This window comes from Pinus tabuliformis, chromosome J (genome assembly GCF_031772625.1).
Source record: "Pinus tabuliformis cultivar Carrire ecotype Pingquan chromosome J, CPIR1, whole genome shotgun sequence".
NCBI lineage: Eukaryota > Viridiplantae > Streptophyta > Pinopsida > Pinales > Pinaceae > Pinus > Pinus tabuliformis.
The window spans coordinates 1,336,702,114-1,336,722,266 of record NC_142295.1 but is presented as its reverse complement, the minus strand read 5'-3'; positions in this window follow the sequence as shown (position 1 = coordinate 1,336,722,266).

The following is a 20,153-nucleotide window of genomic DNA, read 5'->3' as shown; positions in this document are numbered from 1 at the left end:
ATTGTGCTAATCTAGTTGATATTGTAGATGGCATATCCTCCCCAAAATTGTATTGAGATATGTTGATTATGTTATGTTATAGATTAGCTGACATGGTATACTTGTAGGAAGAATATAAAAGATCACTAGAAATATGGTAGACTATAGTTCATAAGACTCTCCCTATAGATCAAATGAGTAGTGTGGTGTTGGGCACTCTTTTGACTTAGCAGACACAATGACAAGCTGGAAGGTAGAAATAAGGATTTGCAAGGCAGATAAAGACAGATCATGCAGGCACAAGAGAAACAAGAAGATGTCAATGTAGTAATCCTTCATAGTTTGTCAAAGTTGTAGGACACAGACCACTTCAGATCAACCATGGGTAAGAAGATGGAACTAATGAGACATATGGTAGTAGGCATCTTGGTAGTCACAGGTCAGATAGGGATGGCATAGTTAGAGATGGTAGGATCTTAGATACTCCAGATAGGAGAGGTGATGGACACAGGTACTATTCTATTTTGTGTTGTGACAAGCACTGTGATTGTCATCGTTATCATCCTTATAGGATGAGTGATAGGGGATATTTTCTAGATGAGTTTAAGAAAGCTAAGACACCTATGTTTGATGGAGATTTGAAGAACCCGGAGGATGCATAGGCTTGGTTACTTTTTATGAAGAATTTCTTTGAGTCGCATGAGTACACAAAGAATATGAACCCTAAAATAACTATATTTAGCCTCAAAGAGAAAGAAAACATTTGGTGGGAAGATGTTAAATGAATTAGAGAAATGAAGACAAAATACTTGATTTGGAATGAACCCAAGAGACTTTTCCAGAAGAAATAGTTGTTAGAAAGGTACTAGGATAGCAAATTTAGGGAATTCTATGAGCTTAAAATGGAATCGGTGACATATGAAGAGTACATGACCAAGTTATTAGAGCTATTGAGGTATGCACCGTATCTTAAGGATGAAAATACCAATGTTAATATATTTCTTAGTGGATTTCTATTAACATTTAGAGAATATATTGAGTATGATTAGCCTTGGTCAATTGAGGAAGTTATTGGGAAATTGAATCATTGCTATGAGCAGTCAAAGTGTAAGACATAATATAATAGAAGATTTAGAGGGAAAGATAAAGGTAAAGGTGATTAGTAGATGAAAAGGTGAAGGAACTGAATGCAAAAGAGAAAGAGAATGTTGCACCTTACAATAATTTCAATGTAGCTAGACAGGGATATGGGTCACAACAACAGAATAGAAGTGATGGTAGAGGATGGTTCGATTGTTGGACATGTCGTAAGGAACATCTTAAGAGGGACTGTCTATAGAATCAGGGTGGTAGGCCTCAGATCTATAGTGCACGGGAGGCAAAGACTGTTGGGGTTGTTGGGAAGAGCATTCCACGTATCTATGTAGCACTGGATAATAGGAAGGAATATCACCATGCATCTATCATTGAGATGGATGGTAAGATTTGTGATCAAGTTGTTTCTATTTTGATTGAATGTGGATCTAATTATAGTTATGTTAATCCTAACCTGGTTGATAAGTGTGGTTTGAATAAAAAAAGTACATGAAAAATCATGGTTAGTGCAATTGGCTACAGGTACGAAGAAAAGAGTTCACCATTGTGTAAGAGCTTGTGCATTTGAGTTGAATGGTATGCCTACATCAGCACATTTGAATGTATCACCATTGTGATCATATAATATTCTTTTGGGTATCGACTGGTTCTATCTTCATAGGACCAAAGCGGATTTTTATGGCAAATTCATTGAGTGCTTGGATGACAATGGAGACCAAAGAATATTACAGTGTAGGAAGAATGCAACATTAGTTAGAATGGTGATAGCTTGTAGTAAAAGCGCAGCTGCAGAAAAGGGAGTGTGTTATTTGCAGTGAATATTTATAGCGATAAAGGTAAGGAGGATGTGGATGAAAAGGTATTGAGTAGGTACCCGATATTTCAACACTTTCAGGATGTGTTTCCAGCAAAGATTTCAGAGTTTCCACCTCATAGAGAAGTGGAATTTCATAGTGAGCTAGTACTAGGGGTAGCACTAGCATCAAAGGCACTATATAGGATGAACACAACAAAGCTAGTAGAGCTGAAGTTAGAGTTGAAGGAAATGCTTGACAAGGGGTACATTAGGCCAAGTGTATCACCTTGGGGTGCACCAATATTATTTATGAAGGGGAAGGATGGTACTCTCAGGTTATGCATCGATTACAGGTAGTTGAACAAGGTGACCATCAAGAACATATATTCGTTGTCGAGGATTGATGACATGTTCGATTAGTTGAAGGGAGAAGCATTCTTATCAAATATTGATTTGAGGCAAGGATATCATTAGGTATGCATTAAAGAAGAACACATCTATAAGATAACTTTTTGGACTAGATATGGGCATTATGAGTTTTTTATAGCTCCATTTGGTTTGATAATGCTCCAGATACCTTTATGTGCTTGATGAATAGTGTGTTGTGTCCTTATTTGGACAAGTTTGTTATTGTATTCATTGATGCTATATTGATATATTCTAAGAATGTTGAGGATCATGCCGAACATTTAGAAACAATGTTGAGACTGTTAAGAGAGAATCAGTTGAATGCCAAGCTTAATAAATGCAATTTCTTTCATACAGAGGTGCATTACTTAGGGAATGTTGTCTCCAAGGAAGGCATAGCAGTTGATCCAAAGAAGATAAGATGTATCATGGAGTGGGAAACTCCTAGAAATGTTGATGAGGTAAGATCATTTATGGGGCTAGTAGGTTCTTATAGGAGGTTCATTGGGAATTTCTCCTGCATTGCATATCCTATCACATCATTGCAAAGGAAAGGAAATAAATTTGAATGGATAGAGGAATGTTCAACAAGTTTTGAGTAGTTGAAGCATTTGTTAATAAATGCTCCAATGTTAAAGATTACAGATTCAGACAAAGAGTTTTTGGTATGTACAAATTCTTGTAAGAGAGGACTTAGTGGATTCCTTTTGCAAGAGGGATAGGTAGTATGCTATGAATCACAGAAACGGAATGAGCATGAGTAGAATTACCCAAAACATGATCTTGAGTTGGCAATTATCATTCATGCTTTGAAGATGTGGAAGCATTATCTTATTGGCAGGAAGTTTGTATTGATGAGTGATCATAGTGGGTTGAGATACTTGTTTGATCAGAAAAATTTGAATTCCAGGCAAGATAGATGGTTGGCCATGATCTTTGAATTTGAATTTAAAATCAGTTAAAACAAGGGTAAAGAGAACAAGGTTGCAAATGCTCTTAGCAAGAGGATACATGTTAATCATATAGAAGCTATGATTTCTTATGGGACAAACTTACAGGATCAGATTTTGTAGGTAGGTCAACAGGATGATAGGTACATGGAGCTTATGCATAGATTATAGCAGGGTATAGGTGATTAGGATTTCGACTATCATCTCACCGCAGATGGTTTGATCAGACTTAGGGACAAGATATATGTGTCAAAGGTCAGTGAGCTCAAATATACCACCTTGAGAAAGTTTCATGTGAAACCATATTCAGATCACCCAGGATACCAAAAGACACTGACAATAGTGAAGAATTTTTACCATTGGCCGAATCTGATGTACGATGTCGTATAGTTTGTGGCTAGATGCTTGGACTATCAGTAGGTGAAAGAAGAGTGTAAGAATTCAGGTGGATTACTACAACTGATTTTAATTCCAAAGTGGAATTAGGAGGTCATTTCCATGTATTTCGGCATAGGTTTGCTGAGTAAATATAGACAACATGATTCCATCATGGTTTTGGTCGAAAGGTTGAGAAAGGTAGCACACTTCATTCAAGTGAAGTCTACGTATTGAACTAGTGATGTGGCATAGGTATTCATCAGAGATGTAGTAAGGCTGCATGGTGTTCCAAGGAAGATTGTGTCATAAAAGGATGCTAAGTTTACTTCTAAGTTTTGGAAAGGGTTATTTATAGGTTTGGATATAGAATCAGCCTTCAACACAACTTATCATCCACATACAAATCGACAAATAGAGAGGGTCAACAAGATACTGGCGGACATGTTGAGGATGTATGTGATCATCAACAGAGGAGATGAGAGGAGCACATTCCATTGGTTAAATTTTCTTATAAAAATGGGAATCAAGAGTCATTGAGGATGTGTTTGTTTGAGGCATTATATGGGAATAGTTGTAATGATCCCATTAGTTGGAGTGATTCAGATAACAGGGTGTTGATCAAACTGATATATTGGAAGAGATGGAACAAGACATGCAGGTAATCAGGAAGAATCTAAAGGCAACACAAGATAGGCAAAAAAAAAATTCAGATTGAAATAGGTTTTTTAAGGAGTTCCTGGTTGGTCAACATGTGTGTTTTCACATCAAGCTGAAGAAGAGATCCTTAAGGATTGTATCATTTGCGAAGATAGCACTTTGGGTTTGTAGACCTTTCAAGATTCTTGATAGGATTGGGTTAGTAGAATATAAACTTGCATTAACTTCGATAGTGAAAGTCCATATTGTTTTCCATGTGTCCTTACTTAAGAAGTGTGTTAAACATGTTGATCATGCGATTGACTTGTCTGTATTGTAGGTGGAGCTCAAAAGAGAATTCCAACCGGAACCATAGTGTATATTACAGAGAAAGATGCGCATTCTCTGAAACCATGAAATTGAGTAAGTTAAAGTGCAGTGGAAGCACTCTAGGCCTGATGAAGCTAAATGAGAGATGGTGAATCAAATGTGGGCTATGTATCCTTCTCTATCTGCTAGCTGAGCGAATGTTTTTGGCATATGTTTTGGTGTGATGTTTTTGGTATATGTACATATGTATATGGATGTAAATACCGCCATGAGATGTGTTATAAATCTCCAATAAGCGCTATGGGTGTCATGTGTTTATGGTTATTATGTTGTTATGTGTCATGCTGGTTTTCTTCTCAGTAGGTTGATCATTCTAAATACTACATCGATCTAAGTTATAAAGCTCCATGGGAAGTATGTTTTGCTTACAACATTTTTTTTTGTTCTAGGTGTCATTGAACACCGAGGAAAATGTTCCCTCAAGGGGGAGGGTTCTGTAACACCCCTTGTGAAAATTCCATGTAAATAAAAGCTAATAAAGGGAAAATAATAACCATGGTCATGGGACACTTATTCCAAGTTGAATGTTGGGTAGTGTGGGTGTTCATTTGGTTTATTATGGCTAAGGAAATTAGCAAAGGCAATGGAAAAGTATTTCGAAGGGCATGAGGCACTAATTGGCATTTTATCTATGAAAATAAAGGAAATTAGGAGAAAATGAAGGTGAACAGTCACAAGTTGCATGCGAGGAGGAAATTAAGGAAAATAATTTGAAATTGAAGAAAATAGAGGCATCATTAATAAAAAGGTTTATGAGAATCAGTTGGTACCTTTTGTCAGTTCAAATTTCAAGCTCTCTATCTATTTTCTCTCCCTCTCTCGCTCCTGGACACTTAGAGATTTCTAGGAGATCTTCAACATTGGATCAAGAAAAGGAAAGAAGGCAAGAGGAAGCAAAGATGAAGCAAGGAAGAGCAAGATCAAGTAGATAAAACATTATTATTTTGAGGTATCGAGTTTCATGTATGATTTCCTTGCTAATTTTGGCATGCATGGTTATGCATGTGTGTTCTTGGTTCTCTTGTTGTCATGGGCATGGGTTTTTCCAAGTGTGATAGTGTTTTTCAACCTAACCTTTCCATTTCCAGATAACCATGGTGTGATGAGGTTCTCATGCTTTGGTCAAGATAGATTGCTAGATGGATGCGAAACTGAGAGAGGTGGTCTCTGAAAGAAATAACACATGGCCTAGTGATCCCTAAATTGCAATGTGGATTGTGGTAAATCCTTGGCATAGTAACCCCTGAACCAGATTTTAGGTTGTTGTAAAGTTGTATTTTGTGTTACTTTGATGGGCCTAGGAATCCTCGAACAGTGAATGGTGCGAGATACGATAAAGAATAGAGGTGGGTTCCCTCAATCAGGCCTAGGAATACTTGGCCGGTGAATTACAGGATATATGCTAAAGCCTGGAGGGTGGAGTCTTGATCGGGCCTAAGAAACTAGGAGACAAGAAAAGTCCTCACAGTGTAGTTGGAGAATTCCTGTGGCATCCATGCTTGTTTACGACCTAGACATCTAGTGGGGATTGTCGTAAAGCTTGATTTTATTGATGAGGGTTAAGTGGTGTAGCCTCAAGAATCCTTGGTTGATTTTGGTTATGAGTCACACATTCATGCTTGGAATATGGCATGGGAGTGACTGGCTGAAAGAAAGATTTGGTTCAGCCAATATATGGTTGATTGGTTCGTGGAAGTCCCATACCTGGTTGGATTTTTCATTCATTAATAAGATCTCTTTCTCCTTGGTATTTCATGTGTAAATGTATTGATCCATATGTGTATTTTATGGTTGTTTTATCCTTGTTATTTATGTTGTTTATATGCTAGTTATGAGTATGTTTTATGAGAGTGACGATGTATGGATCTCATCACGTTTTGAATTGTAAATGAAAGAAAAATGAATATATGACCTAATAGATGATAATGCAGCTAATGTGATGAGGCATCAATGCTTCTTAGCATTTTTCAGATAGGTATGAGACCCCTATGCTCAAATATGTTCTTATGACTTGTAGAATGCATATTGGAGACATGTTTGACAAAATGTCTATCATCCCTAGTAGCGGTCGATTCAATTCATTAATCAAAATTTTGCATTAGTACCTTTTTTTCTATGTTATTTATCATTTTTGGAAGTTTCATGGAGTTCTGGGTAGTGGCCTGGGTCTTAGCCCTAAAAAGTGGTGTAGAAACTTGGGTCGTTGGCACTGAATTGTCTGAATAATAGCCCAGTCTCATGGATTCCTTTGTTGTGGGAGCGATCCAAAGGTTACATTCGCATGCATTCCCATGTCATGGGAGTGAGTGAAGCTCTGGGCAATGAAATGTCAAGTTATCTCAAGAATTGGTCACCTAGAAGGGTTGGTTGTCTCCTGAAGGTTCTGTAACATGTGTAGAAGGTCAGATTGGTTGTGTTTTGTTGGTTCCACTTCCTTAACTATACATGGGAATTCAAATAAGATCATAGTAGCCTCTTGTCACATGTTTACCCCAACAGACCAGTTAACTTAGGTAAATGTGGGAGGAGGGTGTTACATATCAGCCTTATACCAATGTATAAGTCGAAGTAGCAAACATGGAGTTAGAAACTATCCTAACAAGGATACAAAAATAACATAGAAAAGACAAGGAAGATAGATTAATAGAAGTTGCTAGGGAATATGACACTACATGGAAGACACTACAAGGTTTAATCACTATGAGTTAGTTCACAAAACATTTTGCCTATTTCCAAATGAATTTGATGTTGGAAATAATACTGAGAGGGGGGGTGAATCAGTATTATCAAGTTCTTTTAATAAAACTTCCTTATTTATACTTTGAATTATTTTTGCCTGTCAGTACCATAAAATAATGAGCATGAACAAAGAAAACAGATAGTCACACCAAAGAACACCAGATGTAAGGTGGAAACCCAATGTGGGTGAAAACCACCTGCTGCAATATGTCTCTATCTTCTTTCAAATTAGAAACTCCTTTTACAATGGTTTTGTACTGGTGCAGTCCTTTACCAGTACGCAGGCTGCAACCTGCAGAGAGCTACAACTCTCTCTCGTTTTCCAGTCTCTCCTGGAAGGGAGCTACAACCCCCTACTTCTTTTCTTTCAAGGACCACTTTTCATAAATTTTCAAACTGGATCCATAAACATCAAGAGATCATCAAGTACAAGTAAATCACCCAGTCAACTGCAGTAACCAGATCAAAAATAACAGTAAACTAAACCCAGAACACCTTATCAACAGAAAAATTCAGCCAACAAAAGGTCTTAAGACAAATCCGCAGTTTTTCTTTATCTGGCCTGCGTGGCTCCGCACTTCACCTTCTTCTCCCCTGCGTATACCCGCAGAGAGCCTTCTGCTGCACCGTGTACCCACGCACTTTTTCTTCAATCACGCCACGTACTGTTACTGTAGCCACGCACCCACAGATGCTATCGCGCCGCGTACTTCTACTGTACCCACGCACCCACAGATGCTATCGCGCTGCGTACTTATGCACCTGCGGCTTCTGAAGCGCCGCGTACTTTCACTGTGCCTACACACCTGAACCTCTGTCGCGCTGCGTACCCACGCACTGCGCCTTCTTCTGCTCTGCGTACCCACGCACCGCTCCTTCTTCTACTCTACGTACCCACGCACTTGCACCGTTAATCACCTGCATACTTCTGATTAGGGCCGAATTAGCAGTCCATCAGTGTGCCACAGATAGTCAGATGCCCAGATCTGATCATGCGCCCGAGAGATCACGCTTCATAGATTCACTTTCAACCTCACTTTTATATAGATCAAGCTTTTAAACCGATAACCCAATATTTCAGATCTTAAGATATTCAATTTGCAAAAAGATACCTTGGCCAAGTGATCTCCTTCCCTATTTATAGTCAAATTAGATCCTATACCATGGGCCAAAACCATAGAAACAAGAACGGCGGGCTTAATACCACGGGCCAAACATAAGAAACCCCACGTGAGCGCGCTTCTCTACCTTGAAGTGAGTGAACTGGGGGTACGCACCTCATGAACGGGTCACCTGCGGGTATGAACGCACTTCCTGGCCGGTGTACCTGTGGGTATGCACCTTTTGAACCATTCACCTGCGTACCTCTTAATTTTCAACATTTTGAGAGCCTGATCAGAGCATTGCTACCTGTATGAGTTGCCATCAAGTACAACACATGAATCATAGAGCCATACCAGAAACATAATGCCAACAATCTCCCCCTTTGGACTTGATGGCAACCTCAAAATCTTCAACGTCATTCTCCCCCTTTGACATCAAGGGAAAAGGGTTATGCTCCCCCTAAGAACATGCTCACCCTGAATATAAACCAGATCTGCAAAGAAGAACCATAATCCACCAAACACCGTAAATGACCATGAAAGAGATAGAGACATATTGCAGTAATATTCAGACCAGCATCCATGATGTACTTCCTCCATAATGCCAACAATGCATTATATGCTCCCCCTGAACCTGTGCCATTCGATCTTCGACCAATCCGCAACCCAGCAAGTGTACGCATATACCCCAGATGAACCTTGCGTACAGCCATCAATCAAAAGAGATTCAACAACATGATGATGCATCAACAACCCCCAGCTTTTGCCTGAGGTATTCAAAGGTCTCCCTGGGCAATGGCTTGGTGAGTATATCAACAACTTGTTCCTTAGAAGGAACATACTCCAACTTGACCTTTTGTTCAAGTACTTGTTCCCGGAGAAAATGATACTTGATCGGTATGTGCTTGGTCTTTGAATGCATGACTGGGTTCTTTGAAATGCTGATTGCACTAGTATTATCACATAAGATGGAGATGGGTGGTATAAAAGTGATTTGAAAATCCTGCAAGGTCTGCATCATCCAAAGGAGTTGAGTGCAGTAAGATGCAGCAGCAACATATTCCGCTTCAGCTGTAGACAAGGCAATCGAACTCTGTTTCTTGCTGAACCAAGATACTAATCTGGAACCCATAAAGAATGCACCACCACTTGTGCTCTTCCTGTCATCCACGCTTCCGGCCCAATCTGCATCTGTATAAGCATGAAGTGTGAGATCTGTATCTCTAGGATACCATAAGCCATAGTTTTGAGTTCCTTGAAGATATTTGAAGATTCTCTTTACTGCCTGAAGATGAGTTTCCTTTGGATTTGCCTGAAATCTTCCAACTATTCCTACTGCATGCATTATGTCTGGTCGGGTACCTGTCAAATAAAGTAGACTTCCAATCATAGATCTGTAGGTTGGTTGATGCACTGCTGCTGATTCATCATTTTCACTGAGGCTGCATCCTGTGACCATGGGTGTACATACTGGTTTGGCATCTTCCATGCCATATTTCTTCAAAATCTGCTTGAGATACTTGGTTTGAGACAAAAAATCCCTCCTTCTTTTTATTGGATTTGCAAACCAAGAAAATATGTCAGTTCTCCCAGCAAGGACATTTCGAATTCTTTTTGCATTACCAAGGCAAAGCTTTGACTCATAGCTTCTTCATTGCTCCCAAAGATAATGTCATCTACATACACAACAAGTATTAGCAATTTGTCATCTTCAACTTTTATATAAAGATTGCTATCTGCTGATCCTTTTGAAAAACCTTGTTGATGAAGATATTTGTCCAAGCGATAGTACCAAGCCCTTGGAGCTTGTTTGAGACCATAGAGAGCCTTTTTCAATCTGCATACAAGATTTGGATCATTTCCAAGAATGAAACCATCTGGCTGCTCAATGTATACTTCTTCTTCCAAGTCTCCATTCAGAAAGGCTGATTTCACGTCCATTTGAAATACTTTGAAGTTTTGAAAGCTTGAGAGAGCAAGGAACATTCGGATGCCCTCAAGTCTTGCAACAGGAGCAAAAGTTTCTTCAAAATCTATTCCTTCTTGCTGCGCATACCCTTTACAAACAAGTCTGGCCTTGTTTCTAATTACTTCTCCATTTTCATTCAATTTATTTTTGAAGACCCATTTTGTCCCTATAACATTCTTATCCTTTGGTCTAGGAACCAGCTCCCAAGTGTTGTTCTTTTTGATCTGCTCAAGTTCTTCATCCATTGCTTTGACCCAACATTCATCTTTGCATGCCTCTTTCACATTTTGTGGTTCAGTGGAAGAGAGTAATGCCAAATAGCTTGAAGCTTCTGCAACTGTTCTTCTTGTTTGTACACCTGCTTCTTTCTGCCTCAAAATATGAGATTCTGGATGATTCTTCTGAACATATCTGGATGGAGTCTTCTCTTCTATCCTTATCTACTCCTCTGGTTCTTCTTGAGGTTCTTCTTCTTCATCATTCTGTCTTTGAGGGTAGTCTTCATCTTCTTCGATATCTTCATGATTTACTTGCCTAGGAATGTATCCCTTCTCATCAACCACTACATCAATGCTGTCAACAATTCTTCCAAGTCTTTTATTGTAGCACTTGTATGCTTTGCTGTGTGGAGAATAACCAAGAAGAATGCCTTCATCTGCTCTAGGTTCAAGTTTGCCAATTTGCTCATCAGTATTCTTAATATAGCATTTGCTCCCAAAGATTTTGAAGTGCTTTACCGATGGAGTCTCACCATACCAGAGCTCATGAGGAGTTTGAGTGTTGTTCAACTGGACATTTGTTTTGTTGAGAATAACAACCGCAGCATATGCAGCTTCACCCCAGAAAGTTGCGGGAGTTCCAGACTCATCAAGCATAGCACGAGCCATTTGTTGGACTGTTCTGTTCATTCTTTCCACTACTCCATTTTGTTGAGGAGTTCTAGTTGTAGAGAATTCTCTTCTTATCCCATGTTCTTCACAGAAATCAAAAAATTCATTTGAGGTAAACTCCCCACCTCTGTCGGATCTGAGGCACTTAATTTTGTATCCTGATTCATTTTCAACCAAGGCTTTAAAGGATTTGAATTTTTTGAATGCTTCATCTTTGTGCTTCATAAGTCCTAACCAGACAAACCTGGAGATATCGTCAATGAATAATATCAAGTATTCTTCTCCTCGAGGTGTCCTTTTCCTGAATGGTTCACATACATCTGTATGTACAAGCTCAAGAGGCATGCTAGCTGATCCTTCCTTCTCTGGAAAGTTAGTTCTGGTTTGCTTTCCAAACTGACATGATTTGCATATGGTGTTGTCTGGAATTTTGATATCTGGAAGACCACGAACTGCCTGATATTTGCATGCTTTCCTTATTTGTGAAAAGCTTAGATGCCCCAACCTCCGGTGCCATAACCAGTGTTCATCATCCTTGCTTAGATAGCATTGTTGTTGTCCTTATTCAAATGTGTATAGATTATTTGGAGTTCTTTTACCTTTGATCACTGTTTTACCTGTATCAAGATCACGAACAAGACATCCATTTGATCTAAATATCACCTCGGTTCCTTGATCACACATCTGGCTGACACTCAAAAGATTATGCTTCAATCCATCAACATACAAAACATTTCCAGCTTTGACCTTTTCTTTTAACTGAGCAGTGCCTTTTCCTTTTATAGCTGCAGGAGTATCATTTCCAAAAGAAACTTTCTTTCCCTTTTATAAAGCAGAATATGATTCAAGTTTTTCTTTATCACCTGTCATATGCTTCGAACATCCACTGTCAATGTACCATAGATTTTCCTGTCCCTCTGCATAAAATGCTATCCCACATCTTTCTATTTGTGGTTCCTTTATTCTCCATGTTTTGGTGCTTGAGGCTTGTTCCTTTGTCTTCTGAAACCTGCTCCTGCATTCAGAATCTTCATGACCAAATTTATTGCAAATAGAACATTCAACTTCATTTTCAAGAACCGAAAAGTTGTTATAGGTCCTTTTTGTGATCCCGGTCATACTTCTTTGTTTTTGAGCTTCTCTAGTCATGATCGTTTTATATGCAACACATTGAGCTGCTTTGTGACCAAAGTTATGGCAAGAGAAGCATTGTCCATTGAAGAAACTTCTGCGGTTATCAAATCTTCCGGCCAAACAATTGTAATTTCTATTGTCATTCATTCTTGAAGCAAATTGAGAGGATTTTACCTGTGGCTGGTTGTAGCTTTTGTTCATCCTTAAGACGGATTGCCCCTGGTTTACCTGATAGTCTTTGTTTGTAATTGGTCCCTGCTTTACCTGGTGATCTTCATTGTGCTTTTGCTCATTCCTTCTTGCTGCATCAAGATAACTCTTTGAGGTGGATGCTTGAGAAGTTTCTCCATTATACCCCAACCTGTCTTGTTTACTGGAGAATGATGTACATTGATGATCTCATCCAGAGTTTCAGATCCTTTGACAAACTTAAGATTAATAGCCTTTGTTTTCTCAATCTCTTTTCTAAGACCAACAATTTCACCTTCTAACTTTTCAAGATATTTTTCTTTTTCATCAATCTGAAATTGTAGAGTATCAATGATCATATTCTTTTCTTCTATACATGTCTTGAGTCTAGAAATTTCTTCATGAAAGCTATCCACATCTATAACATCCATGTAATCATCATCTTCAAATGCCATTAAAAGTTTATAGTCATTACCTCGTTCATCTTCATCACTATTTGATAGCCCATCACTATCTTCATGAGTGTAGTAGCTTTTCTTATTTGCATTTTGTTTCTTGCTCCATCTAGCAGGTTCCTTTCCTTTGTCAATCTTATCCTTATGAGGACATTTCGCAGCATAATGACCTACTCTTCCACAAGCAAAACATTTAAAAGGTAACTTACCTCTGAACCTTCCAGTACCCCGTTGAAGATTTCTGACAAAATTTGATTCTTCTTCTGCTTCTGGCATGTGACTTGCTTCATAGTAGTCTCCTTTGCCTGAAGCCTTGAAAGCAGCTTCTCTCCTGTCTGATAGACCTCCCTTTCTCATTTCATAAGCAGTTAGAATTCCGTGTAGCTGAGACATAGTAAGAATTTGTAGATTTTCCTTTTCTTCTATTGCGAACATTTTAGATTCAAACTTGGGGTACAATGATCTTAAAACTTTTTCAACCACAATAGCCTCTTTTATTTCTTCACCCAAGTTTTTCATGCAATTAACAATCTCGTCTACCCGAAGAAAATAGTTAGCCAGACTTTCATCATTATACATCCTGAGATTCTCATACTGAATCCTGAGGGTTTGAAGTTTAGCATGCTTTACCTGTTCATCTCCTTCGTAGCTCAAGACAATCTTGTCCCATATTTCCTTTGCTGATTTATATTGCATAACCTTTACGAATTCTGTTTGAGATAAACATCCTAGCAGAGTATTGACTGCTTTAGCATTTGTTTCATATTTCTTCTTCTCGGCCGAATCTGTAGGAGTAGCTGAAGGAAAAGTGTAGCCTGTATCTATGATATCCCAAACTTCTGTACCAAGAGATTGAAGATAGGCAGTAACTCTTACCTTCCAATAATTGAAGTTTTTCCCATCAAAGATTGGTGGCCTGATTGATGCTTCCCTCTCGTAGTTGCTCATGATGAATGATCTTCCTTCAAGCGATCAAGCTTCTCTGAAGGACCTGCTCTGATACCAATTGTTGGAAATAATACTGAGAGGGGGGGTGAATCAGTATTATCAAGTTCTTTTAATAAATCTTCCTTATTTATACTTTGAATTATTTTTGCATGTCAGTACCATAAAATAATGAGCATCAACAAAGAAAACAGATAGTCACACCAAAGAACACCAGATGTAAGGTGGAAACCCAATGTGGGTGAAAACCACCTGCTGCAATATGTCTCTATCTTCTTTCAAATTAGAAACTCCTTTTACAATGGTTTTGTACTGGTGCAGTCCTTTACCAGTACGCAGGCTGCAACCTGCAGAGAGCTACAACTCTCTCTCGTTTTCCAGTCTCTCCTGGAAGGGAGCTACAACCCCCTACTTCTTTTCTTTCAAGGACCACTTTTCATAAATTTTCAAACTGGATCCATAAACATCAAGAGATCATCAAGTACAAGTAAATCACCCAGTCAACTGCAGTAACCAGATCAACAATAACAGTAAACTAAACCCAGAACACCTTATCAACAGAAAAATTCAGCCAACAAAAGGTCTTAAGACAGATCCGCAGTTTTTCTTTATCTGGCCTGCGTGGCTCCGCACTTCACCTTCTTCTCCCCTGCGTATACCCACAGAGAGCCTTCTGCTGCACCGCGTACCCACGCACTTTTTCTTCAATCACGCTGCATACTGTTACTGTAGCCACGCACCCACAGATGCTATCACGCCGCGTACTTCTACTGTACCCACGCACCTGCGGCTTCTGAAGTGCCGCTTACTTTCACTGTGCCTATGCACCTGAACCTATGTCGCGCTGCGTACCCACGCACTGTGCCTTCTTCTGCTTTGCATACCCACGCACCGCTCCTTCTTTTGCTCTGCGTACCCACGCACTTGCACCATTAATCACCTGCGTACTTCTGATTAGGGCCGAATTAGCAGTCCACCAGTGTGCCACAGATAGTCAGATGCCCAGATCTGAACATGCGCCCGAGAGATCACACTTCATAGATTCACTTTCAACCTCACTTTTATATAGATCAAGCTTTTAAACCGATAACCCAATATTTCAGATCTTAAGATATTCAATTTTCAAAAAGATACCTTGGCCAAGTGATCTCCTTCCCTATTTATAGTCAAATTAGATCCTATACCACGGGCCAAAACCATAGAAACAAGAACGGCGGGCTTAATACCACAGGCCAAACATAAGAAACCCCACGTGAGCGCGCTTCTCTGCCTTGAAGTGAGTGAACTGGGGGTACGCACCTCATGAACGGGTCACCTGCGGGTATGAACGCACTTCCTGGCCGGCGTACCTGCGGGTACGCACCTTTTGAACCATTCACCTGCGTACCTCTTAATCTTCAACATTTTGAGAGCCTGATCAGAACATTGCTACCTATATGAGTTGCCATCAAGTACAACACATGAATCATAGAGCCATACCAGAAACATAATGCCAACATTTGAAATTTAAACATTCAAGAAAATTCTAGATATAATATTGGATCTCTTTGAAGCATAACAAGGGAGGCTACAATAGTCTAGTGTGTTAGAAGAGTACAAAAACTAAGATTTGTTTCACATTGAAATAATCGAGTGGGAAATGATAAGGTGGCATGACAATACATCAAGAAAATAATGTTCAATAAAAATAAATTAATAACACTTATTAGTTTAAAGGACCCTAATCTATGATTAAATGTTTAAGTATTTAAAGGGTAAATTAGTAACACTTATCAAATTGACAATTCATATGAAAATGTTTCCATAAAGATAAGAACAATAGCTAAAGAAAAAGTACCTAATTTTTCCAATGGACATAGACTTACACACTACAAGAAGTAACCCTCGAAGGAGGATTTTACCTTATAGCTTTAGTGAGATCATCTACATCTAATGACATGTAGCCATACTTTCAAATAAGATTGGACATCTCACAATAAAAATGAAAGATAAAAGAAATAATTACTTTTTCTGATAAAATTCTTCTGATGAAAACCTCTCTAAAGTAACGACTTTAGATAGATAGATATATAGAGATATAAATAGATATCCATGTTGAAAAAATTTCTAAGGTACCATGAAATAGTGCACCAGTGAGAATCAATAATGTAACTTATGCTATAAAGGAAGAAAACAAAAAACAAAAATGGAAAGAATAGATAGATAGATAGATAGATCTCCATGGTGAAAACCTCTCTGACCTACCATGCGGAAGAGCATGAGTGAAAACCAATAACAACATTTATACATTATGGTATAAATGAAGAAAATAAAAAGGGTAAAGGAAATGGAAAAAAATGAATTTGTACAATGTATATCTAACTTTTCTCGAAGCTCTTATATACATGTTGTTGAAAATAAATATCCAAGAATGCATATATCGAACATAATAATCCATGGGGAAATATTCCTCAATTTTTTAGACATCAAAAGAAATACATACATGGTGCAAAGTTTATATCATTATCAGGACTCATTAGACATGGAAATCAAGGTATACAACATTGCCTTCCACACACATGGTGAATATCTAGTTCATTTAAAATTTTATAACATGGTAATCAGACATTAACCATGGTGGCGATCCCGAGGAGGGACACGTAGCTGTTACCATTTAATTCTTTTGGTTTCGAATTAAGTTTCATGGAAATTTTTGGTACTTGACTTTAATGCGGTTTACTTTATGCTTTTCGCCCTCTGTACTGACCTCAGGCTTGCAACCATGGGTTATCACTTTCACTGAGGGTGTTTGGAAGTCATTTCTCCTTTGATGTGGTTTGGCTCTGTGGGTGCTCAGTGTCTTCGCCTAGTTCTTGCGATGGTTGGTAAGTATCATTCCTTGCTTGTCCCATATGGTGGTTTACTGTGCTTTGCTGGTTTTCTGTGGTCTGTTGGTGCTCTGCCTCTACTTGTTCTCTGTAGCAATTCTCTACTTTGGCTTTTGGAGGGTTTCAGGTTATTTTCCACCAGCAAGTTTATTTGTCTATGTCATTTGCTTCAAGCTTCATCTCTACTTTGTTTTTGGTGATTTGTATGTTGATGTTGGGTCTGGTGACGATTCAGCTCTACAATCTTAGGTTCCTACCTAGCTGCTACACGGGACGACTCGGCAAACTCGCTCTCAGGTAATCTTCTCGTTCCAATTTCAATTTCACTCCTTGTTTTGAGGTTCTAACGCTTTGGCTCCTTGGTGAGCAGGCATAACACATCCATGGCTCTTTTGCTGGTGGAAACCCTCTATTGTGGGTCTCGGCTCTCGTCCTCTGTCATGGAATCATTCCTCCTCCAGGTAAAAACCCTCGTTCCTCTTCCAGTTGGCTATTCACTGTTGTTTTGGTTTCGTGGCTCCAACTAACCATTGCCCTACTCTGTGGTGGTGTGCAAGCCCTTCCAGGGAAATGCTGCTCCATAGCTTCATCCTGGGGACTGTTCGCAGGCTTAGGGAAAACCCGGGTAGGGTCTTTCTGTGGCTATAGTGGTTTCTTGCTTGCTTTGTTGCTTGTTCTGTCTACAATTTCTCTGTCGCTTGCTCTTGTCTGTAATCAGTTATGCCCTTGGGGTTTTGGTTCCTTCGTGTCTATATGTGGTCTCCGAGGTGTTCATGCCCTCGCTGTTTGATTAGGGTCTAGCCTATGGACTGTAATGTTTTTGGTTTGCATGGGTTTGGAACCCTCCATGATTTCCAAAGTATAGAGTTTATACAGTGAATTTTTTTGAATGAATAATGAAAATGAAATGTACAGGAAATGCTTTAAAATGTTGAATATAATAGTACCTGGGTTTTGTTTTGTTGAGGAAAAAAAAGGAAATATATATGCTGGTGTACCTCTGTTTGGTTCTCGGTTTTGAAATGCTTCCTGTTGCAAAATGCTTGTCGATGCTTATTTAGATCTTTTGAATAAATGGTTTCACTATTTTTCTTTCATTTTGATGCCTGAAACATCTATGCACAAGAAATATAATAAAAATTAATTTACTTCCTATATGACAGATTTTGAATTGTTTGCTACTATAGAGATTCAAATAATTGTAAATTACAACTTCTAGGCTCTCTCTTCTCTCTGTATGGTAGCCTTTCCATCCCCTCTGATTGTTCCTTTTCAATGCATTATTAGAAGTTTCTTTACAGTTGAGTAACTGTTCCTCAGTTACTTTTCAGTTACTTAATAGTTTCTTCAAACAAGTCCCTAACTAATCCTATCTTGATCTGCTTGCTAATTTTAAAAACTAACAATGGTCGAGTCAGCCTTAATTTTAAATGAAACAAAAACTCAAAGTGTTTTCCTCTCTTTCCAACAAAATAAAAATAAAAAAAAACATTTCCCAGTTGTCGCCTCTTCACTCGTATGCCAGTGCATCAGGCTCCCGGTGTAAATTAAACTCATGGTTCTTATCCGTGAGCTCTTCAATAGAGTACCCAGCGTTTTGAATTTGGCCAATGTCTAACCAAGAAATATCTTCAAATGGATGACCGTTCCACTTGACTAGGTACTGCAAATATTCTTTCCTTCGAGTCCGTCTGGCCACCTGGGTATCTAGGATCTGTTCGATCTCTAGAGGCTTCGCTAGGGGAATTTGTTTAAGCCATAAATCATTATCATTTTGGGTGTTCTGTGTTCATCTTTCTGAACTGTCTTCTTCATCTACCGCAATGTAGGGGTACAGATCTACCACATTGAAAATGGCTGAAATTGCAATACCTGGGGGTAATTGCAATTCATAAGCATTCACATAAAACTTCGAAAGAATCCTGCAAGGCCTAGTTTTTTTCCATTTCAACTTGTTGTATTCGCCTTTAACAAACCTTTCCTTGCATAGGTGTGCTAATACTAGGTCTCTTACATTGAATTGTACCTCCCACCTTTTCAAATCTTCTTTCTGCTTGTATCTTTGGCTACTGTCATGCAATTTTAATTTCACCTGTTCATGAAGATCACTGATTGCCTTTGCAAAATCTTCACCATCCGTACTCCTGTGCTCCAACTAACCCAAATCCCATAACTCATGTACTCCACGTGGGTGCATTCTATATAGGATCTGGAAAGGACTACTATCCGTGCTTCAGTTGGGTGAATCGTTATAAGAAAATTCTGCTTGTGCAAGCACATGATCTCACTGTCAAGAATTTTGTCCAAACAAACTCCTCAACAAATCTTCTAGACTTTGGTTCACCACTTCGGTTTGACCATTGGTCTGCAGATGATAAGCTAAGCTGAAGCTTAGTTTGGTGTCTAACTTTTTCCATAAGGTTCACCAAAAATGTCCTATAAACTTAACATCTCGGTCCAAAACAATAGACTTCAACAAGCCATGCAATCTGACTATCTCAGTGAAGAACAAATGTGCTACATGTGTGGCGTCACTGGTTTTCCTGCATGGAATGAAATGTGCCTTTTTTGTGAAACGATCCACCACCACCATGATGGAATCGAATCCCCCTTGTGTCTTCGGCAGACTAGACAAAGTCTAAACTGACTAAGTCCCATGGTCTGTTCAGAATAGGTAAGGGCGTATACAACCCTGTGTTCAAATTGTGTCCCTTTGCAAGCTGACACACTTTGCATCTAGTCACAAACCTCTGTACATCTCTGTGCATCTTCGGCCAATAGTAAAAGTGGCTCAAATGATCCAAAGTCTTGTCTATGCCAAAATTCTCGGCTAAACCTCCATTATGCTTTTCCTGGATTAACTTCTCTCTCATAGAACATTCCAGAATACACAGCTGCCCTCCTTTGAACAACAACCCTTCCTGCATATTATAGTCCACCCATGAACTGTTATCTCTCAATAATGGATTTTGGAAAGCTTCATAAGATTCCTTAAAATCTGCATCTGCCTCATACAAGTCCTTAAGATGTTCGAATCCTAATACTTCTATCGTACATTCCTATAGGATAAAAGTCCTCCTTCTTAAAGCATTTGCCACTTTGTTGGCTTGACCACTGATGTGTTTCAACACAAACATAAAACTCTGCAGGTACTCCACCCACTTCGCATGTTTATGGTTCAGCTTATTATGTTGCATAACATACTGCAACGCAGTGTTTTCTGAAAATAA